Source organism: Mandrillus leucophaeus, unplaced genomic scaffold, assembly GCF_000951045.1.
Source record: "Mandrillus leucophaeus isolate KB7577 unplaced genomic scaffold, Mleu.le_1.0 Scaffold1327, whole genome shotgun sequence".
Taxonomy (NCBI): Eukaryota; Metazoa; Chordata; class Mammalia; order Primates; family Cercopithecidae; genus Mandrillus; species Mandrillus leucophaeus.
The window spans coordinates 135,850-142,283 of NW_012101285.1; the positions used below are offsets into that span (position 1 = coordinate 135,850).

Genomic DNA, 6,434 nt, shown 5'->3' on the forward strand with positions numbered 1-6,434 from the left:
AGCCTGAAGATACGTCAGTGGAAACTTATCAAGCTGAAATGCAAAGAAAAAAAAAGTGTGAACAAAACAGGACAAGAAATCCAAGGACAATTTCAAAAGGTGTAACAGAGGTGTAATTGGAATATCGAAAAGAGAAGGAAGAGAGAATGGAGAAGACGAAATATTCAAAATGATAATGGCTAAGAATTTAACTAAACTCATAACAGACAGCAAACAACAGATCCAGAATGCACAAAGAACTCTAAGCAGCCTAAACATAAACAAAAAGCAAAACCTATACCTATGCATATCATATTCACATTGCAGAAAGCAAATGGAAAATGGAAAATCTTGAAAGAAGGCATAGGAGATTAAAAAAAAAAAAAAAAAAAAACAACAACGACAACAAAAAAAACTTACCCAGAGAGAAACAATGAAAAAATTTACATTAGAATTCTTAACATATACCATTCAAACAAGAAAGGAGTTAAATATTTAACATTTTGAAAGAATGAAACCACCATTCCATAATTATATATTCAGTAAAGTAATCCCTCAAAAGTTATGAAGGAATAAAGTCTCCTCATAGAAACAAAAGCTAAGGGAATTTATTGCCAGTAGACCTGCCCACTGAGAAATTTGAAACATTCTTTAGGAAGAAGGAAAATGATATAGGCCAAAAACTAAGATTACCCAAAGAAAAGAAAGTATCAGTAAAGGAATACATGAAGGTAAAATAAAATTTTTTCTTTTTTCTTATTAATTTCTTATTAAGTTATTACTGATAGCTTAATTTCTAATTAATAATTGATTCAAAAGGAAAAAGTTTGTTTAAAGTTATAACAGCAACAATGTAGTAGACGGTTATAGCATATGGATAAGTAGAATGAACGATGACAATGCCATAAGGAATGTGAAAAGAGAACTGAAAATTCTCTATTACAAAGTGGCTGGAGGCACACAGCAGGAGGGGACAGGGTCAGACTTAGGAATGATGGCCTTCATATTCTACAGCTGACAATTAGCTGCCACCTTTCACAGCCATCAGTCCCAGACCAGATCATAGTATGGTCTACTGCCCAGGTTCTGGGAATTTCTGAACTGTTTAATAACCAATAACTCCAAGTACAGCAGCAACAGCAAAGGAATCTCTCACTACATGAATATATGAATATGAAATTGTTGCAAGAAGCTGGTATCTCCCTTCCAAAGGATATGTGGCAAAGTCACCAGATGAAGCTGATGCAATTGTCAAAAAAATTAGGTTCTAAAGATGTGATAATGGCAAAGAGTTTTGCTTGTGGTAGAGAAAAAGGAACATTTGAAAGCAGTCCCAAAAGAGGAGTGAAGATAGTTTTCTCTCAAGAAGCAAAAGCTGTTTCCTCTCAAATAATTGGAAAGAAGTTGTTTACCAAGCAAACAGGAGAAAATGACAAAATATGCAATCAAGTATTGATCTGTGAGCAAAAATATCCCAGGAGAAAATACTCCTTTCCAGTAACAATGGAAAGGTCATTTCAAGGTCCAGTATAAACAGGAAGTTTGCAAGGTGGTGTCAACACTGAAGATGTTTCTGCTGAGACTCCTGATGTAATAAAGAATCTATTGATGTCATAGAAGGCATCAAAAAGGAACAAGCTCTCCAGCTTGCGCAGAATATAAGATTTCCATCTAATATTGTGGATTCTGTTGCAGGAAACATGGTCAAGCTTTACAATCTTTTTCTGAACTACAACACAACCATGATAAAAAATAAGCCCAATGGTATAAGATTCAGATGGAGCTCTGTTATGTTTGAATGTAAAGATCAGTTTTGATTCTAATTCAGCCTATTGCCAGAAGACCTTTGATCTACAGGACTGGACTCAGGAAGATGAAAGCAACAAAGGTGCAGCTAAGCCACATCTCACCTACACTGGCCTCAGTGAAAAAATAGGCTGTCTAGTAAATGATGCTGGTTTGGCTATAATCACAATAGATATAACACAACTTCATAAAGAGACTACAACCAGCTTCCTTGTTGTTCACGGTAGTGCTACAGTCCATCAAGTAACAGAATCATTTACTCTTATCACTTCAGATAAAAAGAGGTACTGGCTATTCTGGTCAACATTTTTGGAGGAATCACTTGATGTTATGTTATTACACAGGGTTTAGTTCTGGCAGTGAAAGATTTTGAAATTAAAATACCTGTCGTGGTACATTTACAAGTTCACTAGTTAATGATGCTAAGGCACTAATAGCAGAAAAGCTACTAGAATGGCTTTAAAGCTCTCTGAAATAGTGACCTTAGTCAAGCAAACCCATATGTATATATAATGTAAGTTGCCAACATGATCTCAAAAAGCCAATGAATGGCTGAAAATGTTAACTGTGCTATAATCATTGAAAATACTATGTTCTGTGTTATTGTTCTTTTTCTTTTTAGTGTGGGAAGATGGTAATTGTGATCTAGGCACACAAACTTTCAGAAGCATTTGGTCTGCATTTCATTCTACTATTCAGAATGGACTATTTATATAAAGAACATATAATGCAGGTGTCTAGTTTTATCAGTCTTTTTCACTTCTACAGAATATCACTTGCAATATGCCTGTTTATATTGTTGAATATAAAGTTCTACATTGACAAGAGTCCTACAAACAAAATAAATATGAAGAAAAATAACAAAATTGCTGGACTACTCTTTTAAAAAGAGGTAAAATTTATAGATTAAGAGATAAAATAGAATAATAGAAAATGCTCAATTAAAATTAAAAAAGCAGAAGAGAAATTAAAAAAAGTATAACAAAATAGTTAAAAGCATGGTAGATATTAAGCTGACTACACCAATAATTACTTTAACTGTGAATGGTCTAAATACACCAATTAAAAGATAGACTGTCAGAGTAAATGAAATATACAAGACACACCTGTACATTCTACAAGACACCCACTTTCAATACAAAGACTCAGATAGGTTAAAGAGATGGAGAAAGATACACTATGCTAACACTAATCAAAAAAAAAGAAAGAAGAGAGGAATAACTATTGTATTAGTCAGGATTCTCTAGAATAACAATAGTAATAGGATAGATGTATGTATAAAGGGGAGTGTATTAAGGAGTATTAACTCACATGATCACAATGTCCCACAACAGTTCATCTGCAAGCTGATGAGCAACGAAGTTAGCCTGAGTCCCAAAGCTGAAGAACCTGGAGTCCAACATTCAAAGGCAGGAAGCATCCAGCACAGGAGAAAGATATAGGCTGGGAGGCTAAGCCTGTCTAATTTCTTCACATTCTTCTGCTTGCTCTTTATTCTGACAGCTGATTAGATGATGCCCACTCAGATTGAGGGTGGATCTGCCTCTCCCAGTCCACTGACTCAAATGTTAATCTCTTTTGGCAATATCCTCACAGACACACCCAGGATCAATAATTTGCATCCTTCTATACAATCAAGTTGACACTCAGTATTAACCATCACAACTATGTTAATTTCAGACAAAGCAGACTACAGAGCAAAGAAAATTTGGGGGAACAAATAAAGGCATTGCATAAGAATAAAGGATTCAGTTCTATAAGAATACAACAATCTTTAACCTGTATGCAATGAAGAAGAGATTATCAAAGTAAGTGAGGTAAAAAACGGAAAGAACTACCATTAAACTACCATTGAAATTTTTCATAGAATTAGAAAAAAACTACTTTAAAATTGATATGGAACCAAAAAAGAGCCCATATAGCCAAGACAATCCTAAGCAAAAAGAACAAAGTTGGAGGCATCATGCTACCAGACTCCAAATTACAAGACAACAGTAACCAAAACAGCATGGTACTTATATAAAAACAGACACATAGACCAGTGGAACAGAATAGAGAACTCAGGAATAAGACTACACATCTATAACCATCTGATCTTCAACAAACCTCACAAAAATAAGCAATGGGGAAAGGATTCCGTATTTAATAAATGGTGGTGGGAGTACTGGCTAGCCATATACAGAAAATTGAAACTGGACACCTTCATTAAACCTTATACAAAAATTAACTCAAGATGAATTAACAACCTAACTGTAAAACCTAAAACTATAAAAACCCTAGAAGAAAATATACGTAATACCATTCAAGACATAGTCACAGGCAAAGCTTTCAGGACAAAAATATTAAAAACAATTGCAACAAAAGCAAAAATTGACAAATGAGATCATATTAAACTAAAGAGTTTCTGCACAGCAAAAGAAATTATCATCAGAGTGAACAGGCAACCTACAGAATGGGAGAAAATTTATGCAATCTATCCATCTGACAAAGGTCTAATATCCAGAATCTACAAGGAACTTACACAAATTTATGACCAAAAAAAAAAAAAACATTAAAAAGAGGGGAAAATACATAAACAGATGCTTCTCATAAGAAGACATTTATATGTCCAAAAAACATAGGAAAAAAAGCTCAACATCACTGATCATCAGAGAAGTGCAAATCAAAATCACAGTGAGATACCATCTCATGCCAGTCAGAATGGCCATTATAAAAGTCAAGAAACAACACATGATGGTTAGGCTGTGGAGAAATAGGAACACTTTAATGCCATAGGTGGGAATGTAAATTAGATCGACCATTGTAGAAGACACTGTGGTGATACCTCGAAGACCTAGAACCAAAAATACCATTTGACCCAGCAATCCCATTTACTGGGTATATACCCAAAGGAATATAAATCATTATAAAGACACATGCATGCATATGTTCATTGTGGCACTATTCACAATAGCAAAGACAAAAAATCAACCCAAATGCCCCTCATTGATAGACTGCATAAAGAAAATGTGGTATATATATGCCATGGAATACTATGCAACCATAAAAAGGAATGAGATCATGTCCTTTGCAGGGACATGGGTTGAGTTGGACACCATTATCTTCAGCAAAGTTGGACACCATTATCTTCAGCAAACTAACACAGGAACAGAAAACCAAACACTGTATTTTCTCACTTATAAGTGGGAGCTGAACGATGAGAACACGTGGACACAGGAAGGGGATCAACACACACTGGGGCCTTTCAAGGAGCTGGGAAAAGGGAGAACATCAGGAAAACAGCTAATCCATGCTGGGCTTAATACCTAGATGATGGGTTGATAGGTGCAGCAAACTACAATGGCATATGTTTACCTATGTAACAAACTTGGACATCCTGCGCATGTATCCCAGAACTTAACATATATACATACATATGTATATACATATATGTGTGTGTGTGTGTGTGTGTGTGTGTGTGTTTTGTGTCGCTCTGTCACCCAGGCTGGAGTACACTGGCGTGATCTCGGCTCACTGCAAGCTCTGCCTCCTGGGCTCAGGCCATTCTCCTGCCTCAGCCTCCCAAGTAGCTGGGACTACAGGCACCGCCACCATGCCCAGCTAACTTTTTGTATTTTTAGTAGAGACGGGGTTTCACAGTGTTAGCCAGAATGGTCTCGATTTCCTGACCTCATGATCCATCCGCCTCAGCCTCCCAAAGTTCTGGGATTACAGGCATGAGCCACCACACCCAGCCAACATATATATTATAATATAATTAATATAATATAATGAAATAACTAAAAGGAAACGTAGGCAAATTTACTTTTATAGTTGAAGAATTCAGTACCTCTCCTCTCTATCAGGAATCAATAGAGACAACAGGGAGAAATCAGTAATATATTAATAGTTTAACTGAACAACATTATCAATCAGCTGGACTGATTATATTTGTAAAATATTTTATTCAAGAACAGTAGAATAACCATTCTTCTCAAGCTCACATAAATCATTCATTAAGATAGCCCACATTCTGGACCATAAAACATAATAGATTTAAAAGAATAGAAACCATACGAAGTATGCTTTCAGGCCACAATGGAAAAAAACTAGAAGTCAATAGCAGAAAAATAGCTGACATTTTTCAATCTCCAAATATTAAATAACAAAATTATAAATAACACATGGATCTAAGAAGATAATTTAAAGCTATTTTGAACTAAATGAAAATAAAAATACAACTTATCAAAATTTTTGGTACGCAATGAAAGCAGTGCCTATAGGGAAACCTATGGCAGTGAACACATATCTTAGAAAACAAAACATATATAAAAGTAATGCTCTAAATTTTCACCTTAAGAAACTAGAAAAGGAAGGGAAATTTAAGCCTAAAGCAAGAAGAAAATAAATAATAAAAGAGCATAAATCAGTAAAATAAAAAACCAGAAAAATAATAGAAAAAATTAAAAATGGAAATTCTGCTTATTCTAAAATATAAGAAAAATTGATAAGCCTCTAGCCTAATTATCATGAACACACCACACACACACACACACACACACACACACACACACAGAGAACACAAATTACCAATATCAGAAATAAAAAAGTGGTCATTACTACCAATCTCATGAACATTAAAATAATAAATAAATATTATTAATAACTCT

General features: G+C 34.7%; 1 pseudogene; it reads left to right on the plus strand.

Moving 5' to 3' along the window:
* The first annotated feature begins 952 nt into the window (after positions 1-952).
* Positions 953-2,316, plus strand: LOC105534282 (annotated as a pseudogene).
* Positions 2,317-6,434: the final 4,118 nt, after the last annotated feature.